Source organism: Podarcis muralis, chromosome 6, assembly GCF_964188315.1.
Source record: "Podarcis muralis chromosome 6, rPodMur119.hap1.1, whole genome shotgun sequence".
In the NCBI taxonomy this organism is placed as follows: domain Eukaryota; kingdom Metazoa; phylum Chordata; class Lepidosauria; order Squamata; family Lacertidae; genus Podarcis; species Podarcis muralis.
Genome location: NC_135660.1, coordinates 82,910,914 through 82,930,111, shown reverse-complemented (window position 1 = coordinate 82,930,111; position 19,198 = coordinate 82,910,914). Strand labels below are relative to the sequence as shown.

The window sequence follows — 19,198 nt, the reverse complement described above, 5'->3', positions numbered from 1 at the left end:
GACATTCCAAGAAACAATGAAACAGTTCAGTTCAGTGTAGTATAGTACAGTATCAACAGAATTGTTTTTATTTACAGAATGTGGATAAATATATTTTCAAAATGAGAGCAAGAACATCAAGTGATACTGAGGACAATCCTAGTTGGATCTCCTGCCCCGCCCCATGTGTTCCTTATCAATAAAAAAATCAGAACCACGCTGGTTTTGGTTGCTCCAAGCAGCTCAGAATGGTATGTAAGGGATACCTAGCTGAGTTGCATCGACCGAGCTTGGAATTGTTATTTCAGATTAGTGGACTGAAATCTCTGTACTGGCCTATGCCTTCCATGCCATGCTATCTTACAGACCTTATCATACGACAGAATGGTTAATCGGTTTAAAAGGTAATTAAAACAAGGAACAGGGCTGTGCTGCTATCCTTACCCTTGTCCTTACTTGCTCTACAAGGCTCCACCCCCTGAACATCCGTATGCTGCCCTAGGGAGGAAATCTATACGTCAGCAGCCAAGGCCAAGAAGTGAAACGCTTCGACCTTTTGTGCTCTATTGCTGCCTATTAGGTGTATCTGACCAGCAGTGTTTGGAAAGAGATTTTGGAAACAGGAGAAAATCAGGCTATAGTTGGCTGCATTATTCAGAGCTTCTCCAAAGTGGAACTGGTAGTCCTTTGCATTCTTCTCTAAGCAGAATATGGCTGCAATATAAATACATGGACTCTTCCTACTCACCTTAGCATGGCAGCTTTTAGCCTCAACCCACCCACCCTCACTATCCCCTCTCCAGTGTTTGTTTGAAACGCATATGACATTTCTGTGAGACTGTCAGCAGCTTTATAATTTCAAATTGTATACACAAAGCAAATGCACAGAAGAAAAAAGTACTAAATGGCTTGCACTTTCTCCCTGAATGAAAGCTAGTTCTACACAACTGTATACAAATGTATTTATTTAAAACATTTGTGAGTAATCTTTTCACTCAGAAACAGAGCACTCAGTGCATGGAATTAAATGGCTGGTTGGCATTTCCTCACCAAAATAAATTAATAAAGGTCGTCTGGTTTGCCAGTCTAGGGGTGCCATATTTCAATAAAATAAATGCGCCTTTAGAGCAACAGGAATGAAACAAGTCCACTCCAGGGTTGCCAGGGGAAATAATTTGCTTATATATATAAATGTTAAGTATTATTATTATTTCCATTCTCTTAGAGAGCTGGCAGGGAGAAGAGAGGTAGACAGCAGGCCCCCTTCCAACCTCCAGGAACATCCTCTTTGCAGTCTTTTCTAGCCAGCCCAAAGCATAAATTTTAGATGCTGCCTATTTTCTTCCTTCAAAAAAAAAAAAAAAAAAAAGTGAAGGAAACATAAACTGTTTTATCACAACTTTTATTTGAAAGTATGAAAAACTGCAAGTGACAGCTGTGCGAATTCAGTGGATGTGAAGTTTTTGAATTTCTTCAACTTGACAAGTAAACACCTTAAATCGGTAATGCTATATATGCATAATACATGGCCTGTATTTTGACATCCATCATCAAATGCTGACTTGAGAAAATACAGATTTGTACGTCAAGGAATAGCACCCACAAAGCAGGAAGGAATTCAGGTCACAGGGTATTAGGAAAGCAGTATTTCATTACAGCACCAGAAACAGGCTAAGTCATGAGATGTAAGTGCTGTTTGGGGATGTAAAGAGATTCTCTTCTACTTCACAGAGCCCTCCTTCATTCAGAAATGACACGCTTTACTCAAAATATCCATTTTCATTCGCCTTCTCATGTTTTCAGTCATCCAAGCTTAAATATTAGGGCCCATAAAACTGAAGAGGGGTGACTTATTGTTGATTTTCCTTTGGTTCATAAAATAACCCCACATTAATTAGGAGCTACAATGCTAGCAGTTGCTTCAGTTTATTGTCTAGAACAGTCATTCTCACACTCCAAGCCCTTCCTCTGCTAACCACTTGAAAATGGCTGGGGAGTCTCTCAATGGACCATTAAATAAACTTTTTTCCTTCTTCAGCACCACAATCATCTTCAAAAACACCATCATGTTATGGAAATTACATGACCTGGGCCTGAGAAAAGGGCAGCTTTAATTGGTAGGTTGTTAGGGGGGATAATTACATTAAATTTATATCTATTTATTCAATTTAATTTTTAATTGTGCCAAAAGCTTATTTGAGCTACTGAAGGCAGTGTGAGACATCTTGCAGTTTGATAGCTACCACCCAGTGTTCGAAGGAGTTGCCATAGTTATTATATTTAAATAATATCAAGGATATTGGCTTGGACTCCTAGTCTATGTTCCAGTCATGATATGGGGATTCCTGCCCGCTTCCGGCTGCAACCTCTAAAAAGCCAGTCCAGGTGATTAGAAGCTGCAGAGCCAGAGACGAAAGCAGTGACTTCCGCAGACACAAGCAAAAAAAGGCTGATTGGATGTAACCCCTTAATATTAAAGCACATCTTTATTCTTTTCTCTTAATCTCAGTTATACAACACACTAAACCAAAGCTGCTTACGAAAACAAAAAGCCACACATACAATTATGTCTTGTAGACTTAAAGGAATATATTCTTTCCCTTCTCTGAAAGGGCGTTTATGCTCAAAAGGAATCTTGTTTTTGCCTCGCTTGACCTCTGGGCCCTCTGCTCTTTGGCTTCTGCTACCTCTATGGGCACCCCTCTGAACACACCTTTAGGAAGGGTTCACTCCGACATCATACACCTATCATCAAGAGAGCAGCAAACTAAGTTTTATAAGCCAATTTCATAGGCTACAAACAGGGAAACGCTTAACCCACCACCAAGGGGAACAGACCCCAGGGCAGAGTGCTCCTTAGGTATTAAACTCTGCACAGTAGACTAACAGTATTTTCGAGGAGAGACAAAAGCTATTCGTGTATTTAGCCAGTGTGGAAATTACCACTTCCCAAACTAAAGTTAACCAGACAGTTGGGGCTAATAGCTATATTTTAGCTGGCACCCTCACATATATACCCAATGTGTAATGGAAGGAGTGGGGGAATCCAGTTAGCAGATACGTTCAGGTTAAAGACTTCTGAAACGTTAAGGGGAAGGTCAGTTTTTTTGCACAGTGCTATCCGAAGACACCCCCCCTCCCCCCGGATATATACACAGATGTGCATGCGAACACAAATTTGACCCAGTTTATCCCTGATTTTCATGTATTTGCCCCACAAAATGTGTCATTCAGAGCTATTTCACATTTGACAAAGCGATTGTGTGTGGCCAAATGTTAAAAAGTTTAATAGCCTTGCTTCTTTTAAAAAGTTTAATAATTGCTATGGGGGATTCAAATCTAATCTGAACTACAGTACTTAAGGAGCAGGTGTTTAATTTCCCTCCCAATTTCCATATAACCCCCCCCAACCCCCCCCCTGTTATTTCTGGGGTGGAGGGGGGCAAATACAACGTTATGGTCCATGTATGTTTCTCCCGCAGGACAAATAGCAGATACACAAGGGATTTGTATAAGGAAAATGAAGGGATGGAAGGATGCAGAATTTCTCTTAAACTTTTTAGAACAGTGGGAAATCCTATCATAGCTTTCTTAGTATCACATCTAGTTGTCCCTTCATTTTTTAAAAAAGTGTTGTCATTGAAACAGGATTACAGTGAAATTTCAGGATAAAATTGGTGGTTCCTGCTTTGGTCAAACATCCAAGGGATTTTCAGAGGTGGTAAGAAATTTCAGCAAGAAATTTCTTGGGAAAGTCACATACATGCCTAAATACATTCACCTGGGCAAACGCAACAAGCAGCAGACTTGAATACTGACTTGTGGGTATGTTCCACTTGGCATGAATGAACCATTTCACAAGATCTGAGTGTAATTATCATGATTCTGAAATTCTTATCCAACCTCTGTTTGCTTTCTCGTACAAACCAGTGTTAAATTTAGTCTTGGTATTAAGGAATTGTGACCTGTGCTCACCTATTCAAATTAATTAAACTGCATTAATCCTTACATTTGCTAAGGCAGGTCGTCAATGAGTTGTAAATGGAAGCTCACTGTTTCAGAAAGGGAATTTTAAATGCAACTTAGGGTAGACTTCTATAGGCACCTGGCTTTTTAAGTGAGAGAAAAGCAAAGCAAAAATAAAAACATCAGTGCAAACAAAGAACAAAACATATTTTGTTAAGTAAACACAACAATGCTGTTTAACACATGACTGGCAACTGCTCAAACATAAATTATATAAAAAAAATTCCCATTGCCACTTATGGGGAAATTATGCAGATTAGAATTTGATTAGGCTTATTTCATGAGACTCAATTTGGACTTTTAATCTATTAAGCTCCAATAAATGAGGCATCTGAATAGCTCCCCTGAGCAGCAGCTGTAATAACCACAGCAGTCTTCCCTCCCCGCTTCTGCAATACGTATTTCAACAATTTCTTTAGCAGACGATGTTAACAGAAATTCCAGGTCTCTGAGTACAATTACTTTTTAACTAGTATGAAAATGTCAGGTGTACAGGGTAAGGCAAATGGAGCCTTAAAATGTGCTTCAACGGCATTTTTATGGACCTCAACATTCATCACATTTTCTGGGGCTACCGTCTCCCCTCTCTTGTTTTTGACCAGCTTTGTGTGTTTGGTAGGGCCCGCAGATGTGTACATGAATAAAACCACAATGAGGCACAATTAAAACCAATGCAAAGCACACCATTGTGCCAGGCAAGGTCTCCATGGAGAAAAGGCCTGCACGCTGCACTCTCACCTCGCCACCTTGCAATGGGATGGTGTCTGCTACTGGAGCCACTTTCTGGGTTCTGTGTTGTGATCAAATCATGGGACACTTTTTTCCGGTGCTCGGCAAATCTTCTGAGCACCAAATGTACAGAACCAGGGAGTAGGGCAAGCCAAAGGGGCAGACAAAACTAAAAAATGCCTCATCTGGTCATTTTCTGTCAATGGCTGGTAGGGATTTCCAGCCCAAAATAGCCTAGGCCAATATTATTCAGTTGCCCTTTCAGACCCGCTCCCAGAGCAAATCTAATGTTCAATGGCCTGCAGAAGCCTTGTGATTCATCGACCTGTGAGCCTATTCCTTGCACTTGTTCATAAAGACTCCAAAAAAGTATGCTTTCCCCACACAAAACTCAGAGCAAAATTGGTATAATTAGCAAACCATTTGTACAATATGTAAATTGCGGCTGCCTATATTTGAGGAACTGGAATATGACATTCCAAATGCTGTTAAGTAGCCATTGCTGATCATTAAGTGAAGCAGCAAGAGGGAGCTGCTGTGATGTTAAGTGGCAACAGAGGGAGGGGGGAGTGTATTGGGGTGCTGATAAGCCCTCTCCTTACTCACTGCTTAGCTACAGTGGCCAACCAATGCAGCTGTAAGGATACTGCAGACTATATTGGAATGAAATGTGGTTTTAGAGCTATGAAATTGTCCACCCTCAAAGCTGCTATTAATCCAAGAGCTCTGAGGCTAATAACAGCTTCAGTGGGGGGTGAGCATCATTTTCAACAAGAATGCCATGGGGAGGGGAAAGGATTATTGCTCTCCCTGCGGTCCCGATCCTGCTTTCTTCCACAAACCCTTCTTGCAGCTGCTCCTATTACAATGCTGAAAACAGGCCCGCTGAAGGCATTTGTGTATTTAACATCACATTTGTTTGGGCCCTAAACTTGTGTGACGGGCAAGAAGTCTTTGTAGTTACACAGGACAAAGAAGATACTGAAAGAATGAGCCGATATCTCAGAGTAAGAGTAACCAGAATACAACAGATGCTTTGCTTTTGGTTTTATGGGGAAGCAAACATACTGGAGAAATAAGCTTCTCTTCAAAACAACAACAAAAAACAGTAAAAAAAGCAACAACTGTGCAGACCAATCCAGTAAGACCTTGGTCCAGCCCTGAGAGAAAGCATGCAGAACATAGGCTGAACCTTGCATGCTGCATCCCAGTTTTTCCTTTGGTCAATGCAAGTACCTAAAGTTATATTCCTTCGCAGTGGCCACAAGGAAGCGAAACATATTAACCAGGTGCTGTGTGATAAATAAACAAACAAAAGTACTTCCTCATAATTGGAAGTAAATTGGAACTGAAATTTAAGAGGATAATATTCTTTTGGACGACATACCTAGTATAGGGAAGTTTTTAATGTGTGACATTTTAGTGTATTTTTGGTCTCTCTGAAAGCCGCCCAGAGTGGCTGGGGAAACCCAGCCAGATGGGCGGGGTACAAATAATATATTATTATTATTACTATTACTATTACTATTATTATTATTATTATTATTATTATTATTATTTGGAATTTGACAACTGGGCAACAAAAATGGATTCTGATATAGATGCATTGGAAAGATAAATGTGCAGCTCCATTTATTCAATGGATTGAAGACCTGACTACGCATGCCAACCGATGAATGGACTGCTTATAGACATAAACTTTGCATGAACAAATAGAATTAAATTTGGAACTCATTTACACAAAATACAGTAGGTTAAAAATTGCAGTTGTTAATTGTACCCTTTTATTTATTTTTCCTTCACTTTTTTATTATAAAGAAACACTTTTTATGTGCTGTATTTAAATTTAAGAATAAATAAGTAATAATAATTGGAATGAAAAGAGCTAATAAAATCTCTTACAGTCTGCAAGGGAATGTTCAGATTGCACAGAAATGAGGCTATGTTGAAATACAAAACACATCAGAAACATTATGCTACACTGCCCCTTGCTGAAATACCTATTATGCCACTGCCTTCCATTAAAATAAATACCTTTTACAATAACGTATTACAGGGAGTATGGATTTATGCTACCTGATAATAGGTACAGACTGATGGATAATAATGACTGTTATTATTGAACAAGAGTTTTATGCTATATATGATGGCTAATCATCAATTTCTTTATGCAGTTAACGGCATTGTTCCACTAGCGCCAAACAATGGAAGCCTCTTTTCCCCATACACATATTATTTCTGTAGATCTGTAGTTGGCAGTGCCTTTCCAGTTATGCTGTTAAGATGACCAAGCCTACTAGAAGGAAGGACTCATCTGTGCATAGTCAGTGTAATGAGCAGGGGGGACACAGCACCCTGGGCTGTGGAGAAGGGCTGTAGCCCAGTGGTAAGGCACCTGGTTTGAACAAAGCAGGCCCAGCTCAATCCCTAGCATCCCCAGGTAAGGCAGGGGGAGATCCCAGTCTGAAATCCTGGAGAACCGCTGCCTGTCAATGTAGCTGGACCCGTGGTAGAAGGCAGCTCCCCGTGTTCCTATGGCAACATTTCAGGCTTGGAGGAGGGAGGCAGGGCTCTTTGGAAATCAGGAAGGCACCTTCAATGTACCCTTTTTGGTGCCTGCTAAAAGCATGTTTGTTTAGGCAAGCCTATCCAGACCAGTAGAATGTCGACAAGCATTTTAATATGGTCTTCAGCTTACCATTTTAAATATCCCACCCCCTACATTTCAAACAGATGTTTTCAAATGCTTTTTACTGATAGTTTCATTCTTGCCGAAAACCACTTTGAGGTTTTATTGCAATCAAGTGGTATATAAATCTTGTGAAGCAAGCATCCAGAGCACCTCCATGCAGCAAGAATGGCAGGGAAGGATCAGAGCGCTGCAGCTGGACATGGAGCAAAGTAATGCTAAAAATCATGTCTTGCTGTTCTTCCTGATAACATTCCTAGCATGACTGTAAGAGCTGTTTGACAGTGGAATGGACTCTGTTGGAAGGTGGTGGTCTGTCCTTGGAGGTTTTTAAGCAGAGGTTGGATGGCCATCTGCCATGGATACTTTAGTTGAGATTCCTGCATTGCAGGGGGTTGGACTAGATGATCCTGTGATTCTGAGTCTGTCTTAAGATTCTTGGAAAATACACACACACACACACACACTACAAATTTTCTGTATTCCCTCTAAAAACTACAACTTGTGCACCTTTGATAACCATAAAATGCAGCATACTCATAAGGCATTTAAAATACAAAAGAATGACTCAAAGCTAATCACCCATCATGATAATCTAAACTGTAGTGTAAGATCTTTGAAATATATATTTTACCCATTATATGTAAGCATAAGGGCAACTCTTTTCGTGGTATGAGGCAATTGGGGGGCAGGGAGGAGCCACCAGCCTCAGTCACTTTCAGAGTAAGCAAAGGTGTGCTGGGGAAACTCAAACCTGTGAGATGTGATATTACACACACACACACACACACACACACACACACACGTGTGTGTGTGCAAAAGACACAGTTGTCTTCCATTGAATAAAACAGAACAAACCATTGAAAAATTCAGTGGAACTAGAATCATTCAGCTAAAACAGCTCTGGAATTCCATCTAAGATGAAGGTCACAGCTGATTAAGGAGATCATCTAAGAAATTTCCAAGGAAGATTCAAGAGTTTATCTTCACCTAGTGAAATTTCCCAGGAGGGTTCTGAACATCCTTAGACTGTCATTAGATTTCACCATCACCTAAAATGAATTTCGAAGTGAATTTGGAGAGTCATCCTGGGGAGAAATTTTTAAGGCAAGCCAGAAACGGCATCATTTTGCAGTAGGTTTCTCCACACTGATTGCTATTGCAAAAGTAAATGTAAACTGAAGCCACTTGGGGAAATGTAAGTGTCTCTTTAAACCGAAATATGCTTCACAGTTGATTTACTATGGCCACAGATGATGGGAATAAATCAATTTGTTTTAATTTTACTAAAAATGCAACATTTCCCTCCTAAGTAATAATACGAACTTCTTGCAAAGTAAAAAACATCCCTCCCCACCACGTTGCCTTTTTGTTAACTAGCTGCAAAGCTCGGACTTGTGTTCCCTTTACTGGCCACATTGCAATTCACATGTGCCCTCTCCAAAATTCACCCAAAGATACACCCAAAGGTGTATTTAACACAAGCCAACTATGCTCAGTAACAAAATACCTTATTCTGGCCATTATAAGTCATTAAAGAAGCATCTTGAACTAGCTTTGAGTAACTCTCTTAGGCTGCAATCCTAGGCACACTGACTCAAGAGTAAGTACCACTGCAATTGATGCTACTTACTTCTGCATACACAGGTTTCTCCGCCTTGCTATTATATCTGCACAACCTTGTGAGTTAGATGAGGCTTACAGATAGTGATGGCCCCAGGAACACCAAAATAGCTTCATGGCTGAGTAGGGATTTCAATTTTTTTGCTCAAAAATGGGAGGGATGTTGGAGTTATTATTAAGTATTAATAAATAACCACAACAAATGTATTCTGTGCTTGCTTTAATTAAATCTTGAATTTATCCCAATCATGATCATCTGAACAGAACTGCCGTAAACCGTAAATTACTTTTGATCCCCTCCATCTGAAACGTCACACCTGGTCTTACACTGAATGTAGCATAGTCAGACCTACAACAACACAACTTGCTTACAATGCATGAAACTTGGGATTATTTTTATGGTTTAGGGTAGGCATTGGAGGAGAGCAAGGCTCTCGTGCCCCTACAAGATATGTGCCTTTTGCAGTATGGAACCACAATTTTAGGGAATGCTCCACCTGTTGATATATTCTGTCTGTTGGGCTTCTTATTACTTGCGCGTGACCCCTGGTTTATTTTTGAATGTTCCTCTGCCACCTGAAAAAGAAGGTACAGATTTGCATGCCACATAACGTATACATAAATGTTAGGCAAATATGCGTCCTCTTTGGCGAGTGCAGCAGAAGACCCACTCTACATACAGTATAGTGGGCCCAGTAAAGCCTTTTGGCACCCCAGCCCACACCTGGTATCAGTGCAACGTCAGGTCTAGGGCAGATGCATGTTGCTTTGCCAAAATGGCCTTGTGGGCCAAATGGGGAGGCCTAGCAGACTTAACAGTGGGCCAGATATTCCCCATGCCAGCTATAAAAGAATTCAGAATTGACCAGCATTTGGACAGTGCACTAAACAAATGCCACATGGATGGGATGCTGTGCAGCATCACTGCCAGTTGTGCACTAAAATATTCACATGGACACAACAAAACTCTAGCCCTTTGTTCCTCCCATTATACATTGGGAACATCTTGAAGTTAACATTCCTTTGGAGGCACAACCTTCTAAGCCAAAGAGAAAACACTGTATTTTTAAATTCATGAACTTTCCTAAAGTAATTGCCTAAATGCACATAAATAACCATTTATTAAACAAACAATATGTGCCAAAACAAGGAAATATCCTGGAATTATGCTCGGGAGGCTGCCGGCTATCAGCCATAACATCAAACCTCTCTCATAATCCTGTAATATATTATCGATATGTTCCATTTTGTCGAAGCTATCTTCATAATCAAGATACTATCACAGCCGCTGTGGGCATTGAAACTATTTTTAATTTTAATTTAAAGAGCAATTAAAGAAAGACAATGGATACACAAGATAATAAAGTAAGTGATTAGCGGCATGCAAACGACACAGGCTTAATGATAATACCTAGTCCTATTCTCTAAAGGGCCTGTCGAGAGAACTCTCTTCTTACTCGGGGGTTGTTCAGCTAATGTGCCTCAACCTACAATTACAACATTGCTGACACCATTAACCACTGAAACAACATCACTTCGTGAAACCCTTGTTGTCTCATTAAAATGTAAAGGGTCAGGTAATTTGCCAGCTTTGTAGGTCTAGTTTTGTTGTTGATAATTAGCAAGCATTACCCAGAATAGGCTCCCACTGGGAACCAGTGAAACTTTGTGAAATATTAAAGAGGAAACTCTCTACATTTTATTGAAAACTGAAAAGATTTGCAGCCGGCTGCGACAATAGCTAGACATCTGAAAATATGATTTGGTACTGTGCTGAAGCCCAGCATTAATGAAATGTGTGTCAATTTTAGTTGTATAAAGATAATGCTGATGAATCAGGTCTAAATTTGACTTGTCTGCCTCAACATAGGCAGGTTATAGATCGACACCTCCCCCCCAAGAATGACTTACTCAGAGGTCTCACTGTATTGAACAGCACAAAGCCACATCCCTATATTCACTTAGAAGTAAACTCCATCAGATGCAGCACTCTTACTTCCAAGTCAAGGTATTTAGTAGTGTTAGATGGAGAGTTTATGCCTCTGTGTGATTTAGCTGCATTTGTTAAAACAAGGAGATTGAGAGAGAACGTCTTGGAATTCCCAGTCCTCCTTTTATTATAACTTTCCTCCCATAATTTTAAAACAGCTCCAATAACATTTACCATCAGTTAATATGTTGTCTGGGAACTGAGCAGTGTCCTGTTCTTTAAATGGATCTTTTGGAACATAAACCACATTCCAATAAAAAGTGAACAGAAAATTATGAATTCATTAAAACCACTTTGGTATCTTTGGTACTACATATAATATTTATATTCCAAATCCTGTAAAAATATGCTTTAATATCTTTAGGCAACTATAAGGGCTTAAATATTTATAAAATGGCTAAAGATAAAGCATAGCCCTCTTATTCCGACATACAGATGATGTAAGGCATGCAATCAAAGACAATAACACTTTCAACCCATTTGTCATCTTAAAGGAGCCTCTCGACTTCAGTTCCCTTGTGAGCCATCTGCATGAGAATTGTTGCCTGCACAGGGCACTCCAGAGGAGTTTGCTCCTTAAAAACTACCAAGAGTGCTATACTTCACATAAAACAGGGTTTTCGGAAAACGGAGACAAAACTATAAATTTGCAGGCAAAACAGCTCCGGGAGGGGCTTCAAAATACTGCTGTATTTATCTCTGGGACATCTGGGAAACAGGAAGCATTTTGATTTAATATTTCATAACACACAGGCAATTGCTTCCTTGCCTGGTATATAATTAATGCTCATAAAGAGAGGGTGTGTGTGTGTGTGTGTGTAAATTTTATTTCTCAGTATCAGGATATATATATATATATATATATATATATATATATATATATATATGCACACCTGCATATTAAAAGGTTTTGCTTTCCTTTTGAGATGCAGAACAACAAATAATAATACAAAGGAGCCATAATTTGTTTCTCTGCTACTATTATTTATGTTTGCAGTTAATGTATACCACCATATGCTTAGCAGTAGATTATATCCCTCCTCTACCCATTTTCGGCTCGTTCATTTGGCCAGAGCTGGCTTGACTTTAATTAGGAGCAGAGAGGCTGTGGTGGCAGATGAGAAAGGTGCCTCTAACTGAACCAGCTATTTTCATAAAAGCCCATCTGTTTTCAGGACCCTTGGCTCTCTTCTCCTCCACACAACTAAAGCAGTGCAGAAACCATGTGGCCGCCCTGTTAGCCGAGGAGCCAGCCGCCGGCATGCGCGTTCCCTTCCCTCCGACATTTGTGTTTCTCTTCACACAGGGTATGAAACTCACTTCATACTGCCATTTTAGATTCTTGGTTAACAGAAACTCGGCTTAACGTAAATGCTGGCTAAAGACCAATCCAATGTTAAATGGGGAAGGTGGATTCCCCAGGAGTCTGGTGGTTGGATCCCAGTCTGGAAGCTAGGGCCCATTCTGCCATGTTGGGAGCAGCTCTCCCCTCTATCTTCTTTTTCAAAAGCTAGGCCTTAAAGAAAGGCATCTCGGCACTATGTCCCCCCACCCCCGGCTACTTTTGCTGAAGTTAACTCTGCCTTGTTACTGCTTGCAAGGCTTTCCCTGGCTCAATGTTCAATTCTGTGTTGTAAGCTAACAGAGGCATGGCTAATTCACTTGTGTTTGGCACACCACCTATCATGCATTTATGCCAAGAGTTCGGCAGTAACTGTGGTAGTGATGCCATGAGGTCAAATAATCTATTTAAAAAAACAACCCAACACCTTCCACTGCCCACAAACCATACGTTTAGAGCACATTTAAACCACATCCCCCACCGAAGAATATAGGGAACTGTGGTTTATCCCTCACAAAGCTGCAATTCCCAGCACCTTTCTACAACAGCACCTAGGATTGGGAGGGGTGTGTGTGATATGCTATGGAAATGACGTCAGGGCTGCTGTGTTACCTGTTTAAACTGGTATAATTTTATTGTCAACTTCACTGCTGGGACTTCATAGGATCTCAACTACATTATACCAACATTACACTGCTGGTGCTAGAGTCACTGCTGGCATAGGTTTGTCTAACCCCAAACTCATTTTCTATTTTTCTCTATTTATTTACTTTTACACCATCTTGTCACAGGTCCCATTACAAAAATTGAAAATGGACCTCGCAACAAGATCACTTATGTGGCTAAAATACAGTTCCCAGGAGAAACTCCCATAAGTTGAAGTCATTCAGAAAACCGTTCTCTGAACATTGCAAGGCTGAACTACACCTGAACTGTTACGTTGCAATCTGTCTTATAATGCCTTTGGAAAAAAATGTTACTGCTCTGTCTCTCTTTCTCCTCCCACTCAGCTTCAGAACTGTTCAAAGCCATAAGGTGTTTTTATTGTCTGAGAATCAGTTTTTAATGACATGCATTGTTCTTATTATGCAGGATTCAAAATCACAGCTTAAATCATTAGATGATAAAATAAAATTATTGGACTGAATATTCAGAGTTACGACTCAGAGGCAAATCCACTACATAAAGGCAATTGTTATACTTAACTGATTAGGAAATTATACATATAAATTTATACTTATTTATACATATAAATTCCTAAACAGTTATGTATAATAATTGCCTTTATGTGTTTGGCAAGAACACTTTCTGTTTCAATTGAGGTGTTTGTGTGATGTTTTGGATTTGGTCTGTTGTTGCAAGTATCAGCAGGTTTGAGGAGAAGCAAAGACACATAAGAAATTTAAAGAGGGAATACTAAAAAAAGAAAAGTGGTAAGCACTATATTTTTGACAACATTATTCTGCAGTGCATACAATATACTTCAAACTTTCAGTTTCCTAGTATTGCAACATCTGATAAGCAAGAAATTTATCATATACTGATAGCCCCTTCCCCTAAAAATTGTTGACCATCCAGGCATGGCCAGCACCGATTGAGAGCGATGTGTCAAATAATGCTTGCACATATGGATGGGCCACCATACATATTTACAATATAGATGGAATGTGTATGTCCCTTCAAACTCAGTTATCTTCACAAAGAGTCAGTTCACACATGCTCTTGCCGGCAGTTAAGTATACAGGAATCAACTAAGGGACAAGTGTGAATCAGACCTAAGCCTCCCTTTGGCTGTGAAAATTTAGAGCAGAGTAAAAGGCCTGGCCTTGCCCACTTAAGAAATGGCACCTCAAGGATGCTGATTCTGTGGAAAGGACTCACACACTTGCATGCAGTTTGAATCAACATCAACTTCCATTGTGGACAAATGTTTGCAGTTGGGGTATTTGTATGCTTTTGAGCAGGGGGAAAAACCAGCCAGGGGAAAAGGGTTAAGTAAATCCTCCCCCCCCCCCCCATGACCATAGCTGTAAACTTTTCCCTTTTCTTGTGAGGAATCCTATTCGGAATAAGGGAATTTCCCTTTAAAAAAGGGAAACGTTGACAGCTATGCTAATGACTGTGACCTCCCATAGCTGTCTTTCATTTTTAAAAATCCTGTGTAAAACAAACATGCAACTGTGTGGCGTGTGTATTTTCACTATAAGTGCAATTATCTTTACTGGAACATTGCCTTTTTCTCAAGATTGCTCAAACTAGAACCTGTTGGAAAGCTACATTATTTATTGTGTATTGTTTAAAAACCTATCTTCAGGTTTCTTCCAGTTTTAAAAAACTATTATTTGTATTATGCTTGAAAATCATCTTGAGAGACATTTAAAAGGCAATTCATACATTAAATTATTATTATTATTATTATTATTATTATTATTATTATTATTATTATCATCATCATCATCATCATCATCATCATTATCTTGGTAACTGACTGATTCTGGGCCATGTTTTATATCTATAACATCTATAGCTAAAGCAGATAACTATGTGGAGCAAATGTCGAAGGCCACCAGCAATCCTCGCAGTTCTGGATGTTCTGCTGTCCCTCATAAATCAGCAAAGAAAATGCTTCAACAGTCCAATCTGTGGATACTCAGCTCTTCTAATGAATGTTGCTCATTAACTTTTGAAATAATTAGCCACTTAAAAACACACACAACCTATTTATTAGTCTTTGGAACCCCGCTTCTCAAACATGTTACAAAGGGGGTCCCCTTTATGAAGTGATTTTAAATAGGAGATGGGACTGTATGTTTTAAGTTTGCTTAGTTGAACTTCTCAGTTTCAAAGGTGTTCGTTCCTTAATGCTCATTTCAAAAGCCTGGAGAAACCCTGTTGTTCTTTATAAAACGTCTTTGAAATGACTATTTGGCTTTGACAATGATTTACCGCCTCAGAATAAACTGTTAAGATTATAAACAGCTGTTGAAACACTTGATGGCAACCCTGCTAACTTTGGGCTGGTTTAACAGAGGTGAAACTGACAAATTATGGTTGGGACAGATTCCCTCACTATCATACAAGAATATAATGTACCCAGCAATCTATATAAAAGCAGTTTAACTTGTCAGGGTGCACATACAGGCACACCTCTTCCTTCATTTAGCCCCCCCAAAAAAGAGGGCGGGGAGTATAAACACGCAGAGGAGGGTGAGTAACCCAGCAGGGGCGGGAAAACTGTTTCCACTGGAATTTTAAGTAAAGTCAAAGCAAGAAGACAATTTCTCTGAAATTCCTCAGTGAAACATCTAAAGAATATCCATGGAAGCCAAAGAACTCTGATACCAGTTCACCAGTTCAGTCTATGCAATGCTTTTTAGAATCATTAAATGCTTCAAACCTAGAGAAAATCTTCTAAATACTTGGAACAAATATTCTCAGATTTTGATATTTCATTGAAAATAGCACATTTAGTGCAGCCAATTTACTGCAAAATACTCACACTTAACATCGGTGTTATTTGAATGCTATTTGTCACCCATTTGTTCCCTCTCTTAGTGGCCACTTCTGGGCACCATCTTCCCTCCTCCTTTGTCTTCACAGTCTTCAGCTTAGTTTTCCCACTACTCTTTGTTTACAAGTTGCTATGGAGTCCTCACATCAGGTGACCTCACATCACAATGACATGTTGTGATGTAATTGACAAAAATATGCAGGCAAAGGAGGAGGAAGGAAATGGTATTCAAAACAGCATCAGAACTATTTTAATCCTCCAGCCAGGCAAGCAAGAGTTATTATCAGAGCTCAAGGACACATTCCAGCCAGGCGAAAACACTCAAGAAGAATACTGGTAGGGGTACAGACTGGGGAGTGGGTGATGTGGGGAGAAGCCCCAGGGCCAGGCAGAGCAGTTTGAAATTGCATTTGGCCCATGAGTCTGAGGGTCCTCGACCCTGTGTGACACCCAAGATAAGTGAACCATCTCCAGACAGGTGTTTTGTTTTACTGAAAAGCAGCCTTTGAAGATATGAGCAAGGGCAGGAGTGGAGAGGTTGATTAACTATTCAGCTCCTTGCTCAGTCAAAATCCATCTCTCCCTATGTCATTCTTGCTCATTAGAAGGCTGGGGTGGAATCCTGTATTTCCATATCCTTCTCTCCTACAGCTGGGGCAGGTGATTTGGAATAGATAAGTGGCAGGAGACATGCTCCCCCCACAACCCCCTCCACAAAAAAGTATACAGCTTTACATATGCTAATTTATAAATAAATAAATAAACAAATTAAAAAGTGCATATTATTAAATGATAGCTGTAATTGAAATAGGATACATCTCAATACAATAGTGGGGAGGGCTGTGACCAGGTGAGCCGGTACCGCAGCTCACTTTGCTGGCTAGGTCCTAACTGGGCAAACTTCAATGTCCCTGTTCTCAACTTCTTAGGGGTCTTTATCTTTTATGTGGGCTTGGACCAGGCAGATTCCTTTCAAATAGGAACTGTCTTCTGTAGACTAGGAGACTCTGTCTCCACTGCCCCCCCCCCTTTATTCTGCTTAAAACGGCAGCCTCCCAGGGCAGCTGTTCCATAAAAGAAAAACTCTTGGGAGACTGTTGATGTATCTCTGATGTAACATTGAGTTTGTCCCTTAGAAAAAGTGGTGAAAAGCTAGAGGGAAGGCCGGCTGCAATAGGATTTGAGGAAACAAAACAATAAAGGACAGCACATTGAGATTCAATAGCGAGGGACAGAAATTAACCACTAGCTCTGCTGCTTCCTCCTGATACCTCTCAACAAAACTGATGTATTGTCAAGTGAAAAATTGGCTTGTGATATAACCTATCAGGTGGACTGCTTGGCTCATCAACTCATTTGAGTTTGATCTCTCTGTCTATATTTGTAGATGTACACGTGAGTAAACCCTCAGGTTCATATGGCCAGAGGACTGCCACCAATGTTATTCTCTACAGAAAACAAGCAGGTGAGGCTTTTCCAGGTTCTGTCTAAAAATATTTATGGGTGTCAATCTGCTGTTAAAAGCATAGAAGCTTGGACAGAAAGAATAAGGAGGTGGCGGCCCTACATGGTCACTGCCACTGCTTTTGGTGCTATTTCAGCTTCCCTGCATTTCAAAGCAGAAAGCTATGCCTAGCAGTGGGTCAGGGTTTGTACCAAATGATGTGAATTGAAATGTTTTCCCAGGATAAATAATGCACAAACTTTTAAGCAAAAGGAAAGTGACAGCCGGCTCTGTAAATAAAAGCACTTAGTCGCCAGTAAGGAGCTGCAAAGTGGAGGCACTCTTTGCTGATCAGCAGAAATCGGATCACCATATATATATTGCTGCTGCCACCGCCACTGTGCTTCCTGTATATTAAGGACAGGATCTGTGGGGAGGGGGGAGCTCTTCTGAGCAAGCCCCCCATTGACATTAATATTCAACCGGGGCTTGCGCAGAAGGGCTTTTTGCTGGGTTCTACACTAAAACTGCATCTCACAGAGAAAACTGTCACTCCAAATACAATTTGCAGCAAAGTTTATGCCACCCCTTTGATCTAATTGCTTTTGACAATGTGAACCGTGGTATTTAAGATCCTTCAAGAAAATCTACTGTTCTGTTGTGAAAGCACAATAACGAGATCAGAAGTAGTGCACACGTAAGTGGCACAAACCTCCATGAAGCTAAGTGTTTCCTTACTGGGTACTTTGGAATTTTAAAGAGTAAGTATCTCAGCACCATTCCCACTCAGAGCCGAATGGCTTACTGCTTGTTCCCAATTCGGAGCATGAACTGTTGCCCAGGCCCTCTTAAAAACTGTGACCTAGGAACAGATTGTCTGTAGATCAATGGAACAGTCTGTTTCTGGCCTCTCTCAGTTCCACATATAAATCAAGTTAGGTATTACAGTGAAGTTTATAAATTCAAAAGATCAATCTGCAGCTCATGAAAGTCACCATTGTGTCTTCTGTGAGTTCCGCCCCCTATTACAATGTACCTGAAAGTAGACCACTTGCACAAGCAAGCAATCAGTTTCTTCAGTGTTACACTGGATTTTCTGCACTGAAGTGGGAATATCTAAGCATCTCTATTTTGATATCTTCTGAAAGCAAAAGCAAAATTCCATGTTTCTAGCCCCTGTTCTTACAGAGCCCGGCTTGAAAGTTCAGAGTCAATTCAAACGTTCAGGTGGCAAACTGCTATACTGCCTTGGGATGGAAACAGCATCACTGGCTTGAATCAGTTTCAAAGAGGCCCATCAACTAATCAAGAATGCGGCAGCTAGACTGGGGACTGGGAGTGGCCACTGAGACCACATAACACCAGTCTTGAAAGACCTACATTGGCTCCCAGTATGTTTCTGACCACAATTCAAAGTGTTGGTGCTGACCTTTAAAGCCCTAAACAGCCTCGTTCCAGTATACCTGAAGGAGCGCCTCCACCCCCATCCTTCTGCCCGGACACTGAGGTCCAGCGCTGAGGGCCTTCTGGCGGTTCCCTCACTGCAAGATGCCATGTTACAGGGAACCAGGCAAAGGGCCTTCTTGGTAGTGGCACCCGCCCTGTGGAATGCCCTCCCATCAGATGTCAAAGAGAAGAACAATTACCAGACTTTTAGAAGACATCTGAAGGCAGCCCTCTTTAGGGAAGCTTTTAATGTTTAACAGACTACTGTATTTTAATACTTTGTTGGAATCCGCCCAGAGTGGCTGGGGAAACCCGGCCAGATGGGCGGGTTATAAATAATAAATTATTATTATTATTATTATTATTATTATTATTATTATTATTACATTAAAAGCTTCTCATGCCTCCGTTTCTCACGG

The 19,198-nt window shown here is 40.4% G+C and overlaps 1 protein-coding gene across 8 annotated transcripts in view; it reads right to left on the bottom strand.

The window, feature by feature from the left end:
- Window positions 1–19,198, bottom strand: part of KCNMA1 (potassium calcium-activated channel subfamily M alpha 1) — a 544,144-nt gene that overhangs the window by 29,770 nt on the left and 495,176 nt on the right. The window lies entirely within an intron of this gene.